The sequence below is a fragment of the Dermacentor silvarum genome, chromosome 3 (assembly GCF_013339745.2).
Source record: "Dermacentor silvarum isolate Dsil-2018 chromosome 3, BIME_Dsil_1.4, whole genome shotgun sequence".
In the NCBI taxonomy this organism is placed as follows: Eukaryota; Metazoa; Arthropoda; class Arachnida; order Ixodida; family Ixodidae; genus Dermacentor; species Dermacentor silvarum.
The window spans coordinates 12,811,486-12,839,256 of NC_051156.1; the positions used below are offsets into that span (position 1 = coordinate 12,811,486).

At 46.7% G+C, this 27,771-nt stretch overlaps 1 protein-coding gene across 1 annotated transcript in view; it reads right to left on the bottom strand.

Annotated features, from left to right (window-relative positions):
• The window catches only part of LOC119443764 (meteorin-like protein), a 109,808-nt gene extending 95,624 nt beyond the window's left edge, over positions 1 to 14,184 (bottom strand). Inside the window, exon 1 of the mRNA XM_037708454.2 lies at positions 14,008 to 14,184. The gene's annotated coding sequence lies outside the window, so the exon portion shown is untranslated. The remainder of the gene's footprint in view (positions 1 to 14,007) is intronic.
• Between the last annotated feature and the right edge of the window lie 13,587 nt (positions 14,185 to 27,771).

The window sequence follows — 27,771 nt, forward strand, 5'->3', positions numbered from 1 at the left end:
TCGATGTTTTCAAGAGCTAGTGTGTGCAATTTGTTTTTAGTTACAAAAGTGTATTATGTACTACAAGTTTTATGCATGGCAAGAGTTTCGGTGCAGAAATTTCATAGAGTGTTTGCAGTATTTATATGGGGATCTACTTGGGAAAGAACTAGCCGATGTAACTTGTTTCATTCGTTGAAGAATGGGGGACTCGGACTAACACATTTGTTTTTGAAACAGATCGTAAGTAGGTTCTTTTTCTTACGGGATCAAAGTGATATATTTCTGCGTACTGTTATTCAAGTGAGATTAAGTTCTTCGTTGCCTGAGTGGGTTGTTTCGTCAAGAAATGAACGAACACCAACGCCAATCGGATTTCTGAGGGAAGTTGTTATGTCATTTTCATTACTGAAAGCTCATTTTTCGAATGAATTTTTGTCTTCTGCGACGCGAAAGAAACTCTATCGGGATCTTGTAGATGTTTTCTTACCGCTTCCTGTATATCGCACGATATACAACTTAGGACCTGAACGGAATGTTTTGAAACGTGTGAAAAATATGCCTGTTAGACCTTCAGCTAAAACATTCTTTTTTCAATTGCATTCTGGCACTCTCCCTGTGAAGCCATGGCTACAAAGTAAAGGCATATTTGTTCCATGGTCTGTTAACTGCATCATATGTAACAAATCGGAAACTATCGAGCACATCTTCCTGGATTGCCATGACTCCGTTTTCTTGTGGGACGTTCTCAAACGAACTCTGAAAAAAGAACTGCCGATAAGCCCTTTCGGTATTCGTTTCTTGCCATGCGCAGACGCAGAGGGAGTGCCGGCTGACATGATAATGCTTTTGTGTATGAACAGTGTGTGGAAAACGCGCATGGATGTCAGGAATGCCCGCGTAGATGCAAGGTCGGCAAGGCAACACCTAGTTGAAAGTCTTACGTACACCCGGGATGCCCTAAGGCACATGATTGAACCACCAGAGTGGATTCAGGAGCTTGACGTTTTGGTGTCTGTGGTGGCCTCTTTGAAGGCCTTTCAAAGTAGCATAGTCTAGCCAAATTATGCGTTATATTGTGTAGCGCCAAGTGACCTGCTTTGTATTTGTACGGGTGTATGTATTGTTGCAAAGAAGGGAATAAAGAAAAAAAAAAAAGCTTCGTGGCGTAGTGGGCTAACGCCGCGCGCTCGGAAGCGAGGGGTCCCTGGTTCGATTCCGCGCTACGGACTCAACTTCGGAATTTTTTTTCTCATTTTTCTCAGACTGGTTACACACTACTACTACGACGACGGGGACGAACGGGTGTCGCTATAAGGAGCTTCGCCCCTAAAAAACTTGGAGGACGCTTAAGCTTCGCCTTTAAGAGTAGAACGCGATAGCGTTATCGGGACCCATTCGCATCGCATTGTTCGCATGTGGCAAGTAGGCCTCATTCACCGCAACACTGAACGTGGGATAGCCAGCTTACAAAGACCAAGCTTACACCGATCCCCTTAAAGTCGGCTTCACTTTTAAACTGAAATGCATTTGTTGGAAAGACGTTTTTCCAGGGGCGATATAAGAGGTCCTATATTAAAATGTGAAGGCACTAGCACCTTTTTTTATTATTTTATAAATTGTTTGCTATTGCCGCGACGCGCGCAGGTCTAGTAGAAATATTTGAGTTTCCTCGTAGCAGAATTAGGTTTTCTTGTACATTCAAATTGCAATCCGACGGCGAATCTGACGCCGAATGGTAAAGTCGTACTTTACCATTTTCTGACAGATTTCACTGTGAGAAATTCAATTTTTGTTCACCAAAACCTTGTACCACGTGGAGGGCCTGCGCGGTCGATGTGGTTGGGTGATTTTGTCCACCACCCGCGATCACGCGCCGGTTGCCGACGCCGGATTTTCTGCGACACGGGGTCCTAAACGATATCGCGTTAAAATGGAAGTCTGCGTGGATGTCTCAGGGCTGGATTCTGATGCGGAAAGCTGAACAATCGGCGGTGCTGCAGATTCAGTCTGAAGGTGACCTTGCCAAAATTGTGTAGGTGCTCGTGTTGAGTTGAGCTCTGCATTTATCGATATGCTTAATCTTTCAGATTTAAAAAAAACAAATGTAATAATTTTTCCGTTTTTCATTGCAATGTGCGAAGTCTACGTAGGAATTTAAACACTCTGGTCGCCTATATAGCACGGCTAGGTGCTGTTTTGGACATTATTGCTGTGAGTGAAACATGGTTGAAGGCTGATGAAACAGTTAGTATGCAGAATTTCGGGCTGTTATCGCAACCACGGAACTCGCGTGCGCGAGGGGGTGGAGTTGCCTTGTGTGTACGGGAGAATATTGTATGCAATGTCATTTTTGATGCATCTGTTACTAATGGAACTATAGAAACGCTACTTATCAAGATTGAACGAGGGCCAGCCATTGGTGTTGTGTACCGCCCGCCCGGTTCTTCGATCAAAACGTTTCCGAAGGAATTTGAATCTGTGCTTATGAGAGTTTCCTGCCTGCACTGCAATCATATTGTAGTTGCCGGGCATTTTAATATTGACTTGCCCTGTGATAAGTGGAATGAAAACATGCTCCTCTTGAGATATTTTAACTTGCATAACGTAATAACTGAGCTTACGCGTATCACCAACACGCCAATTAAGAACCCTTATTGATGGTGCCATTTGCAACGTTGACAATGGTGTGTATGCTGGTGTGCTTCCTGTTCCGGTAGCTGACCACTCGCCCATTTTGGTTGTCATAAGAATTGAGCCTCTCAATACTAAACCTTCCAGGGCTAGAGTGACTACAAAGGTTGATTATAAGTTACCAAGAGACAAAATAAGTCAAAACGATTTTTGTGCAATGTATGATGAGGATGTTAATATAGAATATAACAATTTCATAGGCTCTCTTTAAAACCCTGTATCACTAAGCACCACTACAACCGACAATAAATACAGTCAAACCTCGATATAACGAAGTTGTACTTGCAGCGAAAAACTTCGTTATATCGAGGTTTCATTATTTCAATAGAACTAAGATGAGGAAATAAAAATAGTTCGTTACATCGCGAATTTTGTTAAATCGAGGTTCTTTATATCGATGTTTGACTGTATACCAAACCATATTGCCATTGGATGACACCCAGTATTCTGGAAAAATTGAAACAAAAGACAGCTGGTACCACTAATGGAAGCAACATAGAAACAATGACTATTACTTAAACCAATTCAAATGTTATAGGAATAGGTCAGTTTCCTTGATGAGTAAACGAAAAAAAGAATACTACACCATGCTCAACGAAGAGGCTGAGAACAACACCAAAAGAGTTTGGGAGACAGTAAAAGTTGCAGTTGGCATTGACTCTGATAGACGTGTACTGTCTGATGTTATAGCTGTAGACACGTTGGATCGCTTTAACAACTATTTTGAAGATGTCGGGCGTTCTTTAGCTGCTCAGTTTTCTGACACTTCGGATTTTAAGCGCCCCTCACGACCTTTGCCTTGTTTGAAATAGAAATTACACATATCGTATCAATAGTAAAAAATATCGACGCTAGTAAAGCGGCCGGGCCTGGTACTATTACAGTCAAATTAATAAAAATAATATAGACATTCTGGCAGTCCCACACATGTTGCACATGTTCCATCACTGGCAGGAGGGTGGTATGTACCGAATGAACTTAAGTTGGGCAAAGTCGTCCCTGTATACAAAGACGGAGACCGTTCAAGTGCCTCAAGTTACAGACCGATATCCGTGCTAAGCGTGATTAATTCAATATTCGAAAAACAAAATACTCTCAGCACAGACTACATAATTTGCATCCAAGCGCAGTATAATTTGCCCAAACCAGCATGGTTTCTGGTCACACAGATTTACATCTACTGTAGTTCTGGTATTAACCCAACAAGTTAACAAAGCCCTGAACAACAATAGGATTGCCGTCGTAGTTTTCCTAGACATAAAGAAGGCCTTCGATTCCGTTAACCACAACATATTGTTAACTAAGCTTCATGAGTATGGTTTCAGAGGCAAAATTCACCAGCTTCTTAAATGCTACCTTTCCGACCGACAGCAACGAGTAGCGATGGATGGTGTCGTGTCCTCCACTCAGTCTCTGGGCTACCACAAGGCTCCGCTATTGGACTCATTCTTTTTTCGCTGTATGTTAACGATTGTCCCTTCATTTTATTATACTCCGCAGCCTTAATGTACGCAGACGATACAGCACTGATCTTTGTTGGTGACAGCTTAAATGAGATCGAAGACTAAATCAACGAGGAGCTACAGAGAGTTCATTAATGCTTTAAGCGATACCACCTGAATATTAATGCGGACAAAACTAAATACGTGGTTTTTCACTCCAGGAAGAAAGAACTCGATTTTGGTAGGTTTAATTTACTTTTAGAGACTGCACTGTTGCAACGAGTAGCCTTGTTTAAATATTTAGGGGTCATGTTTCATTCACATATGAACTTGCAGTCACATATAGGCAAGACATGTTCGCAGCTAGCGTATGGTTGTGCATGGTTATGAGCTACTGCATAGTATCGTGGGGCGGCACATATAAAATGTATTTGAAATCTATTAGCCGCTTACAAAAGAGGGCAATAAGAATTATTACATTTTCACACAGGACGGATACCATAAAACAACTGTTACAACTGATGCACGTATTCGCGCAGCAATTCTGCGTGTATTCGCGGGCTTCTTTCACGCTCGGAAAAACACAATTATGTAGCAGGTATTGAGCAACAGAAATCTGTATCGGGAGATTTTCATTTTGCTCTGCAATCTTCTCATTGGCACTTTGATAATCAGGACAGTACTTCTCGAATTAGATAATTAATTACAATTACCTAATGAAATCTAAGTAACGAAAAAATTACGGGCGGCTACTCCACTGCACTGCAAACAATACGCACTAGGTTTGATTCGCGTAACGCCGTTCCTCTTTTTAAATCCTGCTGCGTGATAGCTGGGACACCCTATATATATATACGTGTGTGTGTGTGTGTGTGTGTGTGTGTGTGTGTGTGTGTGTGTGTGTGTGTGTGTGTGTGTGTGTGTGTGTGTGTGTGTGTGTGTGTGTGTGTGTGTGTGTGTGTGTGTGTGTGTGTGTGTGTGTGTGTGTGTGTGTGTGTGTGTGTGTGTGTGTGTGTGTGTGTGTGTGTGTGTGTGCGTGTGTGTGTGTGTGTGTGTGTGTGTGTGTGTGTGTGTGTGTGTGTGTGTGTGTGTGTGTGTGTGTGTGTGTGTGTGTGTGTGTGTGTGTGTGTGTGTGTGTGTGTGTGTGTGTGTGTGTGGTGTGTGTGTGTGTGTGTGTGTGTGTGTGTGTGTGTGTGTGTGTGTGTGTGTGTGTGTGTGTGTGTGTGTGTGTGTGTGTGTGTGTGTGTGTGTGTGTGTGTGTGTGTGTGTTACTGGGGACGAGTGTAAAGACAAATCTTGTACCCCCCCCTTATGTAATACCCCTGAAGTCGGGGTTCTTAAGAAAAATGTACTAAACTGAACTGACTTTCATGGCGCTCTCATTTGGAATGCCATACCGACTGACGTGAAAGCAGCACACAACTTTTCCGCGGCCATGAAGCGTTTCATGTTCAGTGGATAAGTGGTGCAAATGGATAAATGGTGAACTTTGCTGTTATCCTCATGTATAATTGAATCATGTGTTTTCTAATATCTGTATTCAGATTTGTTTTCCTTTTGTCACTGTTGTTACCGCTTGCCGAATTATGTGGGTATGTTCAACAATTGGTCCCGTTGCTTGCCAGCCAGGCTATGGCACCAAACAAGTTTTGCGAAGTTTTCTGTAATGTGAAGATCAAAGTAAGAATTTTTTTAAAAAGTGGCGGGGAGAAATAGTCACCTAGCCTGCTTGATCTAATCAGGTATGCTATCATCATCATCAGCCTATATATTTGTCTACTGCAGGACATGCTATACTTATTTATTATTCTATCATTTTTGTATGCACCTCCTGAATGTTATTTTTAACAGCGAAGCTGTTTAAGCCAGCCGTAAAACGTGCGCGTTTCACGAAAAGCCAGCCGCGCCGTAGCCATGGCAACCATTGACGCCGCAGCTGCCTGCCACTGCGTTGCCTAGCAACCACCTCGCGGAGCGTTGCGCGCATGGGGGAAGAAAAAATATACATAGTCACAGCGCCGTCTGCTAGCGGTCGTCCGCCATGTTGGAGCACTGCAACAGATGCACGCAAATGTTTGAGAGCCGCCTGTGCACTCTTTCGGCGTTTATTTTGCGATTTGCGAACGATCGCGTGTTCAATGATGGCGACTGCCAGGTGGAAGGGATTCTGCCCATGATATTTTGCCGAGATGGTGGGCCCGACGCGTGCTCGCTACGACGCAAAAATCAACATGTGTGACGGTGTTGACCCGTACACGTTGTGCGATGGGAACGACACGACTACGGACGTCGACCTGCTGCCGGTTACGACGCATGCTGACATTGTAAATTATTTGGTGCTGTCGACGAACCACGTATCTCTTACTGAAATGAACTCGTACAAGTCCCTTGAGGCTCACAACTACTTCACAATTGACCGGGTAAGCGGCATGACAGCAATGCGGCTACTCCCCAAGCGCGTCATCGTGTTGAGCGAGGTAAGGTTACAAACATTTCAAAAATATATTTGTAAATCCGTACCGCTGGAATAACGCGGTTAACACGGTACCCATTTGCATGATGAACTCGTTCGTTAGCTGTTCATTACTGCACCGTGCGCTGCTGCTCACTGCTCCAAATGCTCGACGCTGCCAGGCATTGTGTACGACGCAACATACCTTATTTCGCTATTCTCTTACCTAAATACGGCCTTCTGTAACTCTGGTTAAATGTAGGCGTAAAAAGTAGGTTCCTTTACATCTTTCCTGTTTATGCGACCGAGCCAGTGACACCGACGCTCCTCCGACAGCACTTTCGTGCGCTCGCATTGCCGAGTTCTCACTTTAGGCAAGCAGTACAGCCCGGTTCCTGGCTCCATGCTCCTTTTCTGTGCGGCAGACTGCTTCTCGCACTGCAGCCGATCATGTTACAAATCGGCATTGCGACGCTGTACCGTATTAGAACACGCACAACACGAAAGTATCGCACCGGCACACGTAGCAAACGCCGGCGCCACGGCAGTAGTTCTTCGTAATGACGTCCGTGAAAACTATGTATAGGAGGGAGCATTACGTCACGCAGCCAGCCTTGGCAAGCGAACGCTTCATGCAGCCAGCAGTGGTGGCTCAACACGTGACCTCTTGCGTCGAGATCACGGAGAATCGAGATTTGCCGAGACGTTTGGTTACCTGTAGATTTTATTCGGTGCGCGTCGGCCGTCTTGTTACAGGGACTAGAATATACTTCTAGGCACTGTAGTCTTGTCCTTGTCTTGTTTTTTTTTCCTTGGTTTTGTTTTTGTTTACTTCAAGAGTTTCAACCAATTTTGATTGAGCATTGAAAAAAAAAATCAACCGGGAGTACTAAAACGTACCGCGCGCTCTGACGTATCCTCCGTGCCCTGACGTTTTCACCACGTGTTGGGCCACGGCGCTGCCAATGGCGCGCGCGCTTGGGTGCGACGTAGAGAACGACCTAACTGACGGCGCAGCCAATGGAGACGTTTAGCGAAACATGGGGCGAATGGTTTTTCGTTTCGCCTAGCCATATACAGCTTTCGCTGTAAATAAAAGGAGGGAGCATACCTCCTACACTTCTGGGAATCTCGACGCAGCCTCGTCCGCTGCTGGCGACGCCAGGAACATAACACAAAGCTTAAAGCTCGAATTTCCGAGCTCACCTAGAGAGCGGCCCAGTATGCGACCCAACTCGCCGACTCCAACTGGGTGGATAGATGCAACACGGCCGCGCGACAAATGTCGAGCCGCAACACATGGCGCCTCTTTCGAGCCCTCATCGACCCAACTCAAACACGAACCGAAACACAGAAACATTTGCAGAGAGCCGTGCACGCGTTCCCTGGCACCACGACTCAACTCGCACAGAAACTCCGGGACCAGTATCTGTGCACAGCCCAAGGCTCCCGTGAATCTGCGTACTCTTATGCAGGCAGAGAGAACACGGAACTAGATCAACCGTTCCAGCTCCATGATCTGCGGGCGGCCCTTGCCAAAATGAAACAAGGCACTGCCCCGGGAAGAAATAAGTTCACCGTGAAGCTTCTGGCGAACCCGCCCGACACAGCATGCCAGTCCCTCCTCTACTACATCAATGCAATTTGGCGCGGGGACGCCCCCTTATCAATAGACTTGAAAACGGCTCTGGAACCTTTATTCCTAAAGCAGGCAAACCAATTGACACAGATAACCTCCGTCCCATCTCTCTGACCTCCTGTGTGGGCATACTAATGGAGACAATGGTGCGGGACCGGCTATCTGCATATCTTGAACACAAACATGTGTTGGCGGACACCATGTTCGGATTTCGCCCACACAGATCCACACAGGATGATTCCTGCAACTCAATCGGGAAGTCCTTGACCCCCTCGAATGCCCCCATAATGACCGAAGAGTACTCGCCTTGGATCTTAAGGGGGCATTTGATAACATAACACACGAGATCATACTCACTCACCTAAATCGGACCGACTGTGGCCTCAACACATTCCAATACATACGCCAATTTCTCACGGATCGACATTCCTACATCCGGATTCAAGACAGAGAGCACGGTCCTTACCTACTCGGCACGCGGGGAACCCCTCAGGGCGCGGTACTTTCCCCACTACTTTTCAATCTGGCCATGATACACCTGCCGGCTCAGCTGGGTGGGGCCGCCGGCGTGCAGCACGCCCTGTACGCCGATTACATCACCCTGTGGGCCACGCAGGGCAGCATAGCGCACATTGAAACCAGCCTGCAAACAGCGGCGACGATAGTAGACCACTGCGCTCACCGCTGCGGTCTTCAATGTTCCGCCCAAATATCCGAATTTGCGCACCTCCGACCCTCGCCGAAGTGCACAACTCAAATCTTTCTGTCTCTTGACAGTGGTCCCATACACGAAGCTGAAGAGATCCGGGTACTCGGACTCTACATCCAGAAACACAGATGGCCAAATACTACATTGGCCAAACTCCGTAAGGTGGGCGACCAGGTAGGCCGCATGGTCCGCCGGGTTTCCAACAAATGTGGGGGGTTACGAAGTAAGGATGCCTTGCGGCTGGCAAACACCTTCCTGATCAGTCGAATTCTCTATTCGACTCCTTACCTTCACCTACGTAAACAAGAGGAGGAGGCCCTAGAGGTCATCCTCCGCAAAATTGTTAAGCGTGCCCTGGACCTCCCCGTCACCACGTCCAACAGCCGTCTTATGGCCCTCGGGGTGGTGAACACTTTTCGGGAGCTCCGAGAAGCGCACCTCACAAACCAATACACACGCCTGTCGCAAACGGAGTCAGGTCGCCGCCTTCTTGCTCAACTCTATATCCAACACACCATTCCCATGGATGATAGGTTTCGCATCCCAGAACTGTGGAGACGCGCCCTCCACGTGCGACCTGTTCCAACTAACATGTCACACGAAGATCATAATGGCCGGCGCCTGGCGCGCGCGGAAGCTCTAGCCCGACATGATGGCAACAAAATAGGTGTCTACTACGTGGACGCCTCCGGTCCTCACCACGGGGGATGGTACACTGCGGCAGTAGTTTACAACAGCATACAGTTAATGGCCTCACCTTTAGAACCCGCAATGCAACACACGCGGAAGAAGTCGCCATCGCTCTCGCGGCCTCACATTCCGATTCGAAATACCTAATCACCGACTCGCGAGGGGCCTGTCGGAACGTCGAACAAGGCTGGACCCCCTTTCTAGCCTATAATAACTACATAAATTGCATACGGGATACGGACCCCGCACACCGTTACCATATATGGTGCCCTGCTCATCAGAGGTTAGCAGGAAACGAGGCAGCAGCCGCCCGCGCGCTCTCTCACCTGGCTCTTTTCTCCTCCCCACCCGATCAGGAACCCGATTTTATCCGGCCCATACGTTTAAAGATATTACAATATACTATCAAGACAGTCATCGCCTTTACCCCCGCCCATGCAAAGGCCTTAGGAAGGAGGATGAGCGGCTCTTTCTCCGCCTTCTAACCAATACTTTGCTGTGCCCGGCAGTTCTAAAACATATTGACCCCTCCTTTAGTGGCAACTGCCCACACTGTGGTGTGGTGTCTTCGGACACCTATCACATGGTGTGGGCCTGCCCCTCCAACCCGGCCACCCCCCCCCCCCCCCCCATCCCCAACCCAACCCGCGGGAAGACTGGGAGGTGACCCTGCTCGGCTGCCACGACTTACAGGCACAACAAGCCTTAGTTGGGCGCGCCCGGGCTGCGGCTACCGCCACTGGGGTCCCGAACTAGGGACCTCCACCCACTATTTGTAAGGACCAGTCCCTTGCGGGCTGGTCCAAGCATACCTCCTGTCCTTCCATAGCCAAATACATGTTTTCCCCACCACCACCACCGCAACGCGATTGTCGCCGACTGTGGTGGCCCAACACGTGGTGAAAACGTCAGAGCACGAAGGATACGTCAGAGCGCGCGGTAGGTTTTAGTACTCCTGTTGATTTTTTTTTTCAGTGCCCATTCGAAGCCATTTCAAACTCTTGAAATAAACAAACCCCAAAACAAGGAAAAAAAACAAAGCCAGGAAAAATCTTTTCTCTTCCTACATGTGAGCAGCTGCCGGCCGAGCGCGCACGAAATAAAAACTACCGACAACCAAACGCCTCGGCAAATCTCATTCTCCGTGTACTCGACAAAGAGGTCACGTGTTGGGCCACACTGCTGGCTACACGAAGCGTTCGCTTGCCAAGACTGGCTGCGTGACGTAATGCTCCCTCCTATATTTTTCTTCCTCCATGACGGTAGGCTCCCTCCTATCTTTTCCCTTCCTCGATGGTCGCGCGATATGCCCGGGAGAGAGAAAGAGAAAATGAAAGCGAGAGAGTGCGCGCGTCGCCAACACCACCTAGATAGCACTATCTAGGTGGTTCTGCGTGGGAGGCCGCGCTATCCTGCTCGAAGCCTGAAGAACAGCTCAAGCTGATCGACAGCGCTCGCAAGATGGCAAAGGCCACAGGGGCCCTGGACTGAAGGCTCCACCTACGCCGGTAAACCTCCTTTGTGAAAATAAAGTTTTTCATTCATTCATTCATTCATTCATTCATTCATTCATTCATTCATTCTCCGCGCTCAGAAAAAGATGCCTGGATGTGGCGTACCCCTGTGCACGAATCACTCCAGGAATGTTTGGAGAATGTTTTCATTTCCGAAAGAGCCAAAAATGAAGGCTTGTCTGATGGTGCAAATCAAGAGAGAGAAGTAGCAACCGGGGAACTACTCGCGCGTATGCAATGCGAGTACATAAGCATTGAATTCGGCATGCCTTTCCAGGCACATGTAAAGTTTTTCCGAAAACTCAAATATACTTTTTCTTGTTCGCTGCATGCTGCACCTTGCTTGCAGTATTTGTTCTTTAATTGGAGCTCGCGCACGCGCAGCCGGTTGTTTTTTACGTGAGGGTTTTTTTTTTTGCATATTCCGCTTGGGCCCGTTCAGTGCCTGCTATACGTAATAAATAAAATCAATAGGATACATCTTAACGGTCCATTATAGTTAGAGTTGAATCCTACTGCGTGGGAGGCCTTGTTTGTGTTCCACTTGCAACTAAATTATGTCCCTGTGTAAAACGTGAGCTCACTAGCTTTAGGGGCACCTTTTAGTGTAGCGTGAGTTATTATTTCTGATAGAAATAACATCCCCTTTTCATCTGTACAACAAGTAAGCTGACACATATGAGTTAAACGGTAACCTAGTACCCCGCTATTTCTCTGTTTTGTTTTATCCTGCATTTTTAGTCGCTTTAGTTTATTTTTCATTGGTATAGCCAGGGACCCCTTGGTGGCCGTAATCTCATCATTTATTTCTTAAAAAGCCAGACGACGCGTCGAGTTTCTGAAAGTGTTTATTTGCCATGGATTGAATCAAATATAATAGTTTTTATTAGATTGACAGGCTCACTTTGAAAGATCAGTTTTTAGCAGAACAGAGCAGATCGGTTGAAAAAACTGAGGCCAGACGCTGTGCCACAGGTGTTCCAATTCAGAGGTAAGACAGCTTATTCCAGCATGCTCGTTGTATGAGAGATTGCACATCCCATCAGGAACCATATGCAAATTCTTAGGTTGGCTGCTCTGCATGACTATTTTGGAAGCAGAAAAGTATCTCTAAGTGGTCTCACATGAAAAAAGCGCGAGCACTAAGGCTTAAGGACCTACTTTACCGCGACTTACGACACAGAAAAGGAAGAAACATGGACGACTCATGGGCGGCTTGTAACTTACCAAGTCACTTCAGGTCACGGCTGTCACTTGAGCTTGACAAAAAGCACAAATGCTTTCTGACAAGTATCCTGGAAATTCCAGCGATGCCATATGTGACGGTTCGCTCCATACGTGTCCCCCCTACACCTTCGGGAGGACAGCCATTGTTCCTGTTCAGTAGAATTTACCACCGCCGACCGCAGCATCGACAGGTCATAGAACGGCTAGGCTGCTTACTTATAGTGTGTAACAACACAAAACCAGAATTGCCCCCACCACGGTGAAGGCAGTAAAAGGATCATGCAGTGTCAGAAAACACTATTATGTATGAAAAAAAGAAAAAGAAACGTACCAGCTGTTTTGCAATTATATAAAATAGTAAAATGACCAGCAATGGAACTGCCTTAACTGCTAACGCTTGAAATGAATTTTATTCGTGTTATTTCATGCACGAAATCCTTTTATTTCCCTCGAAAAGCTTTTTACAACCGCGCGCCAACCGTGGGCTGCCGAGAAGTGGGCATTGACATTGCGCATGCCGTAGCAGACGACGCGGTTGTCGCGACCCTGTACGGAGCGGCGGGGGAGGAGAACATCGAGACCACATCGAGACACCCTAATCCATGTTAAAGCCAAGGGGCTTTAATCCATGTTAAAGCCCCTTGATAACTTGAAAGTAGCGACACTCTCCTCCCCGCCGCGCTTTCCTCCTCGATTCTCCTCGCCCGCCGGCTGCCCGCGCTGCGCACGGCACGCTATTGCGCCTGGGCTCCCGCGGACGGGCCGCAAAATTCGATGAAGGCGCATGATTTTGGGCCAGTTACCAACCCCAGTTGCGTAGGAAATTTTGAAAAATAGTGATAACAGCACGGAGAATGCTGAAGGCAACATTTATGAGGAGGTTGGTTTCATCTTAAAGCCGTATAAATGGCACACACAGATGTAAAAGGAGCTTTGAGGCGACTTCTATATATATACTTGTTATTTTTTCTGCCACATGATACGCTGGGTTACTTTGTGCATCTGATCTTTGTGCATCTTTGTGCATCTGCGTTACTTGTGGCAAATCGCTCCGTTTTGTTTCTTGCATGTGCGCGCATGTGCACCGCAGGTATTATATTTAGCGTGCCTTCTTATAATGAATTACTGGCGAGTGCATCGTCCGTCCATGTGAAGTTGTCTTGTAGTGGACAGTGTTCCCACAGTCTGAATGTCAAAATAGCTTTTGCGCTGTGGTTTCTGCATTGAATAGGACGGTTGCGCAATTTCAGTGCGATGAAGCGGTGCCGGCAACCACTCATCGCCCACAATAACAGAAGCTGAGGAAAGATATTTACATATTATTCTTTACGTCGGTGTCAATGAAGCTTAAAAAATACTCGGTATACCTATGGGAGAAGGCATTCAATATTTTTAGGCAAAAGAAAAGCCTCTGGATAAGGTATTTTGATACTTCACACCGACATACCGTTAAATTATATAGTAGGATATTTAAAATTCTGATTTTGATTAGCGGGGGGCCCTATTGCCGACGCATTGTAGATTGCGGACAAGCATATACGGTGGCGACAGGCTCTGCATAAAGGATCATAGTGTCGTTGGCTGCGTCGTTAAGCGACCGAGATCATTATTGCTGAAATTATTAGAGGCGGGACAAGGAGCAAGCAGCAGCAATCACTTACTACTGTCAGATCGAGGTTCATACCGCTGTCGAGGGGGCTTCCTGTGCGTCGCGACAGGTCGGTGGGAGAAAATTGTTGGAACTGCGTTGGGCCTCAGCTTTTTTCTTTCCAAGTTCTTGTAATATGCGCGGCTCAAGTTGGTCTTCAGTGAAATGTAGCTAAAACATTTATCGAAGAGTTAATCACTCAGGCAGGATGAATAAAACGTCCTTTATAGAAGTACAAGTGGCTAATACGCTGCAGTCCTAAACATTATTGCCTACATAATATTCCCTGCATTGCTACATCATAACCATAATCATTATTTATTGCTCAACATTCGTAATCAAGGCGCATTGATACAATGACATCGGCTCGTGTTACATGGATGGAAAAGGTTTAACCTCAGAACAAAACCGATGAAAGGTGATTATAACGCATTCGCTATTAAAGCGAAGATTCCCGGCCTCCGCCTATGTCACAGACCCCGTAAACGAGGCGCAGACGCCGGACCAAATTCCAAAGCCGACTTATCAGCTTCCGAAAATAATCCCACAAAAGCAAGGACAATTAAGAATGGGCCCTTTGGTGCGCCAGCGAACGCCGGTTGCTGTCCAAAGACCGAGTCAGAGCCCGGAGTTGTCAAAACACAACAAAATATGTTCTTCACACAAGGTAGTTACACACACACACGTGTACACTTATGCTAGACACAACACAATACAATAAGATGGGTATTAACAAACACAAGAAAAATAATTCACGACAAGCAATTAGAGTCCGACACGTAAATTACAAAATGAATAGGAAGACTAAGTGCCCAATCGTATTCACCCGTGCTGGCCTTGTCAGACGATCTCGGCGTAGCTCGGGGCAAATCTCGAAGAAGGAAAACTTCTTCCGGAAATGCAGACGCTCGATGAACTCGTCGACTAGCTTGCCCGGGAATCCCCTTCTTCCGCAGACGGTCAGTCTCCACGTTACATCTCTTTACCGGAGCGGTCTGAAGTGAACTCATGATTCTCGCACGGTGATTATATAGCTTCCACAGGCGTTCTCGAACTTTCCTATCGGAGTCGTGATCTTGGAGAATGGCCAAAGCCTGGGAATCTTCTAGTCTTTTCTCGCACCTTCGACCACTGCCGTCGGAGCGTCGTCGAGGGGGGTGATGACTCATCCCGTTGGCGCACGCTCACGCTGTAGCAATCTTTCTCGACTCGCCGGGTGAGAAGGTGTCTCGGCGCCCGCGTGTGCTCTCTCTCTCCGGTTAACGTCACTTCATCGATGCTCTTCTAGACGTCTAGGCACCGTTGTTCGCGTTGCTGTTTGAGGCGTATGCGCTATCCCCCTCCGTTCAAGTTGCGCGGGGCCGGCGTGTTCTTTCGCCTGGCTTGCGTGACACGCGGCGCGCGCTTGGATTACGCGCTCTTTTGTGACAGCCTAGAAGTAACAGCAAGGGTGCGCGATCGCCTCCTGCACATTGCCTGTATCCGTGAGAAAACCAAATGATAATCGTCACCCACTCACGCGTGCATGGCAGCCCAGATCAAAGCAAATTCAAGAACTGAAAAAATTACCAGGTGTCCTTAGCTATCGTCTAAGAGGCGCGAATGCGAGTCTTGTAAAATCTACTGTAATTCACCTCAATCCACACTAATCCAACTTCACGCACCTTATTCGACCTTAATCCACTTTAATCCTCCTTAATACACCTTAACCCACCTCAATGCACCCTAATCCTCCTTAATCGACCTTATTCGACCTTAATCCACTCTAATCCTCTTTAATACTTTATTCGACCTTAATCCATCTTAATCCTCCTTCGTGCACGTTAATCAACGTTAATCCACCTTAATCCTCCTTATTACATCTTGATCCACCCTAAACCACCCTAATCCAACTTAGTCCTCCTTAATCGACCCTAGCCCTCCTTGTTTAACCTTAATCCACCTTAATCGACATTAAACCACCTTAATCTAATCCTTAATCAGTCATGAATTTACTTTGCAAATCATTAATAATATATTATACACGGCTGGACATGATTTAGCTCACTTCTGGGCTTCATTAGGTCACGTTACTTTCTGTACCTCAAACGCTCACCTTGAAACATATCCAACTAAGGGTCTCGCCTTAAAATGTGGACTGCTGGCGCTCATCACCTGCAATATCACGGGTATACTTCTCACAAATTTTTTCAGGCCCTGCATTCATAGCGTTTAAGTGACTGACACACACATCGAGGCTGTAAATAGCTCCTCTACAAGCTGCTATTCCTATTTTCAGTAAAACAGGCAACGGATCCTAATAATCACGAAAAGTGCGATCGAGAGGCTGTATCTTCGGGTATATTTGTTCAGTGCAAAGCAGAATCTATAATGCTGCATTTTCGATTGAATAACAGTTGACGACGTGCAAGGTAATGGAGTCCCAGCAGAATATTCAGCATTCTGAGGAGAACCCCATTTTTATGCAACGTACAAATTGCCGCAAAATCGCTAATGAGCAGGCCAGAAGAAATGAAAAAATGCAGCATTAGGGGATGCTTTGATATGAGCACTAAGAAAAGCGCCTTACCTCGCAAACAATACTCTTCCTTGTGGGAACAAAGTTCTTTCGGCCAATGTTGTGCAGCCCCTGCTTCTTGCGCAAGTCATCACGCTTTCCTTGCGGTATCGTAAAAACTGCATAACTATTATCACGCTTCCTGCTGCAGTTATATGCGCAGCAGCAAGGCATAGCGCTAGCAGACAGTGCACGAAACAGGGTGCAATGTTAGCGTGCGACGTTCTCTATACACCGAGCCAACCGAGCTAAGGCGCAAAATGGCGCGAACGAAAAAGCAAAACACACGCAAAACGCAAGCTCCGCTCGTTTCCAAGGGCAACGGCAGGGAGACCAATAATCGTGCAGGAAAGCGGGCGCAATACCGTCTGCCGCGGAGGGGACTCGCGAGGGGCGAGGAGGAGGCGAGGAGGTTGCGCGCCGGCGGCAGAGTAAAGAGAGTGGCGGTACTTTAGAATTAGAATTATCAAGGGGCTTTAATCCATGTCTGCAGCAGGCGCCTCTGGCGGCGGCTTGGCCGAGCTCCCACCAGCTGCGCGCTACTGCGCATGCACCGTGACGTCATTTCGGCGTGTCGTCTGCTGCGCGCCGCCCGTACACTGTTCATAGCTTTCGCCCCACTTCCCCTACGTGTGCTCGGACTGCGAGTGCTTCGCGAGGCGTTCCCCGATGCCACGGACGACCACGAGGAAATGCTTGTACACTTCGTATCACTTAGCATCACTTGGCATTACTTCGTATAACTTAACATCACTTCGTGTAGCTATGACCACCTAGGAACCGATCAGCTCCGCTGTGTCTTTAGCCTTGCACCACTAGTGCAAGCTACCCCGATTTTTTTTCCTTAAAACTTCTCTATCAATCAACCTTACACCGCCACCAGATGACTGAACTGACTGACTGAACTGAACTTGTGGTCATACCCTTTGTAACGGGTGAGCAGTATTCAAACATACTCAGGGCGGATGGATGGATGAGGCTGAACATTTAAATCGGGCGGTGGCATACGCCACCTAGCCATGACTACTAACATATTTTGTACTGTGTGGTGGGTGAAATTTGACCCCTGCCTTGATTTTAGCCACCAATCAGATAACCTCCGTTTGGTTATTTCTGCCCGCTTAAAGTCTATTTTTCCTTCACTGTCCCTAAACCCCAATGCTTTGAAAAAATCAGCCCCGTTGCTTTGCACTGTAGGGTTAAGCCCTTTACAGAAAAGTATGAGGTGTTCAGCCGTTTCCTCTTCTTCTCCACACGCACCGCACAACGTGTCTATACCTTGGTACTGGACTCGGTACATCTTAGTCCGCAATACTCCCGTCCTGGCTTCAAACAACAAAGAGCTTCCCCTAGAATTATCATAGATATTTTCTTTCGCAATTTCTTGCTTGAAATTTCTGTATGTTCCCAGTGCTGATTTCGTCTGCATCCCTGTTTTCCACAGACCCCTCTCTGTTTCTTTAACCTTTTTCTTCCCCGCTGTTTCCTGGTTTGCACCCCTCCTGCAGTCCAAATATTTGATTGACAATTTTCTGGTCAGCTTCCTCCATTTTGTGTCAACATTCCTCATGTACAAATAACTGAAAACTCTCCTTGCCCACCGCTTTTCTGCCATTTCTCTCAATCGCTCCTCAAATTCTATCTTGCTGCTGGCTTCCCTGCCCTCAAATGACGTCCATCCCATGTCACCCTGTACCCCCTGATTTGGTGCATTTCCGTGTGCTCCCAGAGCAAGTCTACCTACTCCTCGCTGCTTAACTTCCAACCTTGCTCGAACAGCACAGCAATCTCATGCACAGGACCGCATTGCCGAAAGTCAAACTAGGGACCATCCCCCCTTCCCAAATCCCTCTCACCACTTCGTACCTATTGTATAGGTGGATAGCAAAATCGCTGAGCCGTGCTTCCTTCCGGGTAAGCAGAAAATAGCATCTTTATCACTCTCTGAGGTTGTTGCAAGGAATTGTGGGGTACGGCGTATTCTGCTACAACTTCCGGTTCGAGGCCACGACGCCGTCTATGCCGTCGTCACTTCATACCCATGCTTCACGCGCTTTGTCTTTTATATACTGCGGAACTTTGGAGGAAAACCACGGTATAAGCACTACTGGGCAGTTCCAAAACGTAGGTGTGAGCTATCGCTCCTTCGTACTGATGTTGGCGCCCTTAAGCCCAAACCGCATGAGAGCGATTTTGTGCGCGACGACTACGAGCGACGGCTTTGAGCGACGAAACGGGCCGTCGCGCGAACAGATCGCTTGTTCTTGTCGCTCAATCGCTCGGTTCTGGAAATCTAGAATTCGTCGCTCGTCGCTCGGAAGTGCCAATAGCGCGAAGTCGGAACTGGATATACATCTGTCAAGTACTACCGATTGTCGCACGGAACGAGCAAACGACTAGATTTTGATACGTGTAAGGATAATACTGTAGTGCAAGACCTTTAGAAATATTAATGCTACTCTTTATATTAAAACACATCAACTTAAATTAATAAAGCACGCGTAACGCCAGTTTCGGCGAGTATTTGCTGCCTTCATACCGGTAACACAGTGGAGACGTCGCTCAAAGTCGTCGCTCGTCTCGTCGCTCGCATGCGGTACGACTTGTAGGCGACGAGTGAACGCGACAGCCATCTCCATCGCGTCGCTTGTCGCTAGACTCGTGTATTTTTATGTGGCAGGTATTTCATACCCTAACGTGTTTGTGTCGCGTCAAATAGTCATAACGTTTATCAAACGCAAACGTTTGTCGAGCGGATATAAACGTTCGTTAACTTAGAAGTAGTTTTTAATAAGTGGTAAGTCAACCTAATAAGTGGCTGTTGGTAACGCTTTCTATAACAAACGGTACAGTCAATCGCTTCGTCCGCTGTTTCGTCTGCAGCGGTGCCCAGCGCGCGCCATGTCGTCAGCTGCTGTGCCTTCGCGGTCTCCCGTTTTTTGTCAAAAGACGCATGTCGTGTATAACTGCAGAGAGAAAGCACTCATTTAAGTATCTCAAAAGCGCACAAATTATTTTGACGTTACCTCGCCTACCTCTTTCGTGCAGCCTCAGTTGCCTTTTCGTTGTACCGGAATGAAGACGGCACATAATCAATGTGCTGAGGATCCTTGCTGGGTGCACCTGCGTGTATTTAACTGATTGTTAAAAAGGGGGTATTTGTACTAGAACGTTAGTAGACGAAGTTATTCGCCAAAACACTGGCCTGTGGCGAAATGATCTTCACATATTCTGGCTCCTACGTTCGGTACCAACAGCTCGCCGTTCACGGTCGCTCGTTTGACGGCAACTGCCCATTTACGTTTGTGCGCTTCATTCCATGGAAAACGAAACACTTTTTTTTTTCCTTTCACGGAAGAGTTCGCGCACCCTAATGCCGAGCCATAATCACGTTGCTGAAGCGTGTTTCCTTCGCAAACAGCGGGAAATCGCACTGTAGAAACTGCTGACAAGGCTGAACGAAGCAACAGAAGCGCTAACCCGCGAACCGGAAGTCGCTAGCTGACGACATCGTCATTTTGCGCGCTTCCTATTGGACGATGATGATGATGATGATGATGATGATGATGATGATGATTTATTGGCATCCCCTTTGAAACGGGGCGGCGACAAATAGTCACCTAGCCTGCTTGATTTAATCAGGTATACTATACATGTTCTTTATCTAGCATTTTTGTATAACTTTCATTATTATTTTTCTTTTTCAAAAATTTACCTTGTGCCGCTGCCTATGATTTTAAGAGATCAGGTCGTATCCATCTTTTCCCTGCTTTTTTTCCACCAGTACTCCAATCGTCTCTTGCTGATCTCTACGGCTGATCTGTTTATGTTTCCTTCCACTTTGAAACCAAGCGCTTCTGGGAGTTACACGTTACCTACGGTTCTCGCTGGGTGGATCCCGTCGCATTCCATCACGATGTGCTGAGTGGTTTCTGGATCTTTACTGCAGCATGCACATGTCTCATCTAGTTCCGAATATTCCACCAGATGATGCTCGCCTGCGGTAGAGCTAAAGTCCCTATTGACCCTTTTCGCGGCGATCCCGTGGGCGCTGCCATGTTTGATCACGTGGTGACGCGCCCATTGCTTGCCTCAACTGCCTCCGTTGCCTCCTTGTTTACAATGGAAGTGTATGACACCGGCGCGGCTTAGAAAACCTCTGTTTTCGGAGATATCGTAGACGGTGACTAGGTGGACGACACGAAGCTTTGATCACAGCTTCAGAGAACATGCCAAAGTGCTTTCGGAGCTGATTAAGCTATGTCCAAACGGCGCAAGCAGCGTATATGATGCTTGTTCTAAAAGCGGGGTTAAACATGTATTCCAAGCTATCCAAGCTTTCCGATTATGAATTCAGTCAGGATTAGTGTGTTTTGCTCTTTGTTCTTTATTCGACAAATATTTTGAAGCAGTTTCTTGTCAGTTTCTGACTCAGTGAAGTTCCTCGGTGCGGCCACTGTCTGATTATTTTCTGCCTAATCGCTCGCGGGTGTGCTCAGTTCCGATAGATTTGTTCTTTCTGCGCACAAGGCTTGAAACGTAGCTCTTTTGTACATTGTAATACCTTGTAGCAAATATATATTACAGCTAGTAACTCGCTTACTCTTGTGGACCGTCACAAAACATTCAGCTTCGACCATTCGTGCGCCATAGGTGTAGTCCGTCATTTATTGTGCGTATACAGTGCGCATGTATTCAATTGTGCGCCCATTCACTTTTTCTTAATACGTCGGTGATATAGTGGGCGTAAGTTTTCCTGCCATTTGGGACAGATGTGTATAAATAACGTGCGCGAAACTTACTATGACAGGAAGCGCGCTACTCCCTTTGTCATTGTTTAACGAGTGGTACTCACTCTTGCCGACGTTCTGGGGATGAAGCCCTTTCTTTGAAGGTTAGCGATACAAGGCTGGCGGATGAGCAAATTTCTGTATCCTCGAGGAAAGCCGTACATCACGAAGTGCCGGTAACACCTTCGGACAGTTGCAGCAGTGGTCCGCGAACTTGGCCACATAGATTCATTACATTCCTTAACATGCCAGTCACTATTTTTGCAGCCAACTACTGCACACGTCTTCAGTCCACACGATTCAAACCAGCATGAATGGATCACCGTGCGTTAGCGAAAACTCAGTGGCATTTCCGACAGCTGATTGCACAGAAGCAAGGCATTTCCAACAGCTGATTGCACAGAAGCAAGGTAGAAGCGGTAACGGTTTCGTATTCGTGCGCGGTCGCTGAGGAGAGGAATGGCGCGCCGCCGTGAGCGCCATCTCGTTTCTCTAAAACAAACTGCTCCGCGAAAAGGGTCAATATAAGAAAAGTACCGCGATCTACTCTTTCCTCCGCCGCCTCCTCTCCTAAAGCGCTTGCTTTTTTCTTTACTTTTTGCTTGCGAAAGCCAAGTCGACAGTGGCGCACCTAGAAAGTCCACGTTGAAGCTTTCAGGCCGGGCGCGCGCCGCCTCCGCCGCCGGCGACTGCGGCTGCGCAGAGGACTTTCAACATGGCTCTGAGGCGGAAAAAAAAGAAAATATAAAGAAGTGAAAAGCGCGCGCTATCATCGTCCAATCGGACATACAGGAGAGAGAGAGAAGCGGCGTTTGTCAAACGATGGCGGTACTTTTCTTATATAGGGACTTTAGCAGAGGCTAGGGTGCCTAGGGTGCCTCGATGCCCAGCGCCGCCGTCCAGGGTGGAGACAACCCCGCTGGCGCCGCCATATTGTGTCACACGAGCTGAGACTCAGCTACGCTTGCGTTCATAAAGTGTTACTCGCGGCGCGCTTCCAAGTGCTTTGCCTTGATGAGGATTTTTTTATCGGTGTCCCATCTGCATATCTTTATAACCAATAGCCGTTAACTCGTCGAAGGTCGAAGACGTAAATGTATGGCGCCGGGAACATGCCCCAAGTTGCCTAATTCAATCACATTTAATATGCCGTGTGTAAGTTTAAAATACGCACTATTTTTTTTTTTTGCGCTTCGATGCTTGGTATAGAAGGTTTGCGACCCCCTGTGTGTGGAAGTTTGTCTTTTTCGCTGTTGTATTTTGGTTTACACGTCACGCCTCCTTTACCGTAGCCAGCCACTCGCGCACGGCGGTTAGTTTCCCTTGCGTTGCGCGTGCTCTTCGCGTTCGTTGCAATTATTTGACGATATCTACGCGCAATTTTTGCTTTTTTTGCCCACAAATCTGTGTGCTGACAGGATTAAGCTGGTGTAAAAATAACTGCGATGTGAAAATAAGGTTTAGTTAGTGCTGTAGAGAAAAATGTAACGTAACTTGTCTGTGTCAATCTTGCGTAGTACACACAAGAAATCAAACGATGCACAAAATACATTTACTTATAATGTCTAGTACAATCAATCATGAAAGATATATGTACATGAAAAATTATATGTACTGTGTGGCGCCTGAAGGTTATGTTTAAAGACGAGATAAAAAATTAATTCGCAAGGTAGGCTCGACACACAATTCGGGATAGAGTTTTTTTTAATTTATTCATTACATGGGGGGGGGGGGGTTCAAGTGAGTACATCAACCTTATTACACACAATATAAATCGAAAACAAGAATGCAAACAAGAAACGCAACCGCGGGTAATATTAATCAAGATATCCAGCCAGAATACATACATCAGCTACCATCGAATACGTCGTATCAGCCAAACACATCGATGGCGAGTACAGAACATTTCATAAATAACCATTAGAACACTGATAACTACATTGAAAAAATAAACAACACTGCATACATATCACGTACAAAAACCGTAAATGAAACTAAGACAGTCAAATACAGATTAGCAATGTTTTTCACTTCGAAAATATAGTCCATGATGATGTAGGGCTGTTGACTTTAACAGACGGCGCCCATCCTGTCGATTTCCCTCGTACTGGTCCTCTTCAAAGTGTTTCTAAGTACAGGTAAAACAACAAAAGTGATTATTGATATGAAAAGTTGCCTTGTAAATACAGAGAACCCATTACAGTGCTTAAAAATAAATTTTAGCAGAAGCAATGCTGTATTACCTCACTTCACACGTTTCGAAGAAATGCACAGGCTACAACAGACACCATGCCAGAAAGCGCCGAAACTTTTTGGTCCCATGATGCCCCTTAACTCTACTACACCTGGGCTTATACCGTGCACAGGCATTTAAAGACCGTCACAGTACCCACTACGATCGGGAATGAGCACGAATGACCATCGGCTTACGATCACCACGCTACAAATATGTACAAGTCTAAAAAATCTGCTATGTAACGTAACACCCTGAGGTCCGCAAGATATCTCCTGAGAATAGAGAAAATCACAATGCTTCGCTTGCCACGTACACAACAGCCGCTCTCCCCAGAAGAAGCACTGCGTTCTTTAGTCCCAAATAACCAGTAGCGAAAAAAGAAACTTAGGGAAAAAAAAAGAAACAAGAGACACACGATGTGTGCTTCCCGTGAAAAAGTAAAATAGGTGGTTTACATGACGATTTGTAGCTAATATAAGGCTATTTCGCGGCGAAGCATTTTCGTCAGTTCTTAAAATAGGGGTACTACTCGCATAGACTGCGCCGATCAAAACGGCAAAAGCCTATGCGACGCGCGCTCGCAAACAATAGGCTACTCAGCATCGGTGCAGTGCTTAGTTCGTGAGCGAACGTAGATACGTGAGCGAGGATCAGAGAATACTTTCTTATTTAAATGAAAAACACGGTGCGGTAGTCTAAACATTCTTGACACTTACCTCGCAAATGCAGGAGTTATCCGTTGCCTTCCAGTGATCGCGCTTTACTTGGGCTTTCCATCTCTTCCGTCGCTCTGGGTCCCGGGGGAAGCGAAAACAACGCAGTCCTTTACGCGTCGATCCGGCGCACTTGGGAACACAACAGCCCGTCATGTCGACACGATGCACTTGATAGCTTGTCAGTCATGCGGCTGAACACTGTCTAGCAAGTAGAAGCGTCCGCGAAGCATCCGCGCGCACTGTGCCTCGAACTCAGCACCGGCACCAAGCAATCGCAACGGCTCGCTGTGACACAATATGGCGTCGCAGCGAGAAAGCGGCGGCGCGGGGGCGGTCAAAGGTTGGCACCACCCTGAACGGCGGCGCTGGCATCGAGGCACCCTAAGGGTGCCTCGATGCCAGCGCCGCCGTTCAGGGTGGTGCCATCCTTTGACCGCACCCGCGCTACAGTGTACTAGTACACTGTACCCGCGCCGCCGCTTTCTCGCTGCGACGCTGTCTTTATTTTATGGCGACGCCATCTTGAGTCACAGCGAGCGGTTGCGAGTGTTTGGTGCCGGTGCTTAGTTCGAGTCACAGTGCGCGCGGATGCTTCGCTGACGCTTCTACTTGCTGGACAGTGTTCAGCCGCATGAATGACAAGCTTGTCAAGTGCATCGAGTCGACATGACGGGCTGTTGTGTTCCCAAGTGCACCGGATCGACGCGTAAAGGGCTTCGTTGTTTACACTCTAAGAAGAAAAGGAGGAAATGGGGTATTGGGGTTACTCCTTTAGGGGAGGAACTGATCTGCCACAACCATTCGTCCCTTTAGGGGGTAAGTGAGAGGGGATGAACTGTTACTCCCCATGCGGAGGACTAACAGTTGCTCTTTTCCGATGCTCCTCAGGGGAGTAACGGTTATTCTTTCCGATGCTCCTCGAAGATGGAATTAATTAAATTAGCCATTTATTCGATAATAAAAAAAAATTACTGGCGAAAAAAAAACGCATCGGCAGGTAGGATTCGAACGCACGTCCTCACGCTTAGAAGTCGGGTACCCAAACCACTACACCATGGCAGCTCGGTTGACTAGACAGGTTACCGAGTCGAGGTTAACCAGCTTAACGCAGGTGCGGCAATAACAGAAGAGACTCGGCATTTGGTGTATGCTATGCCGGGAGAGTCTAACGTTGCGCATACTTACAAATCTAAGCGACTACATAAAGAAAGCTGCCCGATTATTCTTACGGTGATTTAAACTGAGACATTACGTGATCTTCGTGTAGCGAGCGCAAACGGGGCACGCAAGACGACAGAGAAGGACAACTTCTCTATCACGTGCCCCTTTTGAGCTACGCATCGCTTCAGTTAAGTTTATAATCTCCTTGGAACGAAAGGAACTCCTTAGGTACTACTGGCCAAGAAAATCTGGCAATCCATTTATGACTTGCGCGCTTAATGCGTATCGTTCACTTATGGTGTGCACGCACACGAAGTGCACGGCTCTTCAGATTCCACCTTTTAAATTTCAGGCAATTTTCTCATGAAGATGCAAAGTGCTGCTTTACATCTAGTTCAGATAGACAGTACACGAACTTCCAACTATTCATGATATATAGACAATACCGCGTTCGCCGCATCACTCCACGAGACGAACGAAAACAGCAAAGTGCATGGGGAGTAACTGTTGCAGTTCGTCCTCGCCGTTGCTCTCTTTCAGACCAGGGATCGTACACTTACTCTCCAAAATTTGCACACGCCACCCACACTCCTGCAGTTACTCCCTTGAGGGACGAAAGTGCCGTTTTTTGGACTAACTGTGCAGTTACTCCCGTTTTCCCCGGAATACTTCTTAGAGTGTACGCTTCCCCCAGGACCCAGAGCGAATGAAGAGATGGGAAGCCCAAGTAAAGCGGTATCACTGGAAGGCAACGGATACCTCCTACATTTGCGAGGTAAGTGTCAAGAAAGTTTAGACTATCGCATCGTGTTTTTCATAAATAAGAAAGTATTCTCTGATCCTCGCTCACGTACCTACGTTCGCTCACGAACTAAGCACTGCACCGATGCTGAGTAGCCTATGGTTTGCAAGAGCGCGTCGCATAGGCTTTTGCCGTTTTGATCAGCGCAGTCTATGCGAGTAGTACCCTTATTTTAAGAACTCACGAAAATGCTTCGCCGCGAAATAGCCTTGCATTAGCTACAAATCGTCATCTAAACCACCTATTTTACTTTTTCACGGGAAGCACACATCGTGTGTCTCTTGTTTCTTTTTTTTTCCCCTCAGTTTCTTTTTTCGCTACTGGTTATTTGGGACTAAAGAACGCAGTGCTTCTTCTGGGGAGAGCGGCTGTTGTGTACGTGACAAGCGAAGCATTGTGATTTTCTCTATTCTCAGCAGATATCTTGCGGATCTCAGGTTGTTACGTTATATAGCTGATTTTTTCGACGAATATATTTGTAGCGTGGTGCTCGTAAGCCGATGGTCATTCGTGCTCATTCTCGATCGTAGTGGGTACTGTGGCGGTCTTTAAATGCCTGTGCACGGTATATATGCCCAGGTGCAGTAGAGTTAAGGGGCATCATGGGACCAAAATGTTTCGGCGCTTTCTGGCATGGAATCTGTTGTAGCCTGTGCATTTCGAAACGTGTGAAGCGAGGTAACACAGCATTACTTCTGCGAAAATTTATTTTTAAGCACTGTAATGGGTTCTCTGTATTTACAAGGCAACTTTTCATATCAATAATCACTTTTGTTGTTTTACTTGTACTTAGAAACACTTTGAAGAGGACCAGTACGAGGGAAATCGACAGGATGGGCGCCGTCTGTTAAAGTCAACAGCCCTACATCATTATGGACTATATTTTCGAAGTGAAAAACATTGCTAATCTGTATTTGACTGTCTTAGTTTCATTTACGGTTTTTGTACGCGATATGTATGCAGTGTTGTTTATTTTTTCAATGTAGATATCAGTGTTCTAATGGTTATTTATAAAATGTTCTGTACTCGCCATCGATGTGTTTGGCTGATACGACGTATTCGATGGTAGCTGATGTATTCTGGCTGGATATCTTGATTAATATTACCCGCGGTTGTGTTTTCTTGTTTGCATTGTTGTTTTCTATTTATATTGTGTGTAATAAGGTTGATGTACTCACTTGAACCCCCCCCCCCATGTAGTAATGAATAAATAAAAAAAAACTCTCACTATCTCGATTTGTGTGTCGAGCCTACCTTGCGATTTTTTTTATCTCGTCTTTCAACATAACCTTCAGGCGCCACACAGTACATATAATTTTTCATGTTTCATGATTGACTGTACTAGGACATTACTAAGTAAATGTATTTTGTGCATCGTTTGGTTTCTTATGTGTACTACGCAAGATTGACACAGACAAGTTACGTTACATTTTTCTCTACAGCACTAACTAAACCTTATTTTCACATCGCAGTTATTTTTACACCAGCTTAATCCTGTCAGCACACAGTTTTGTG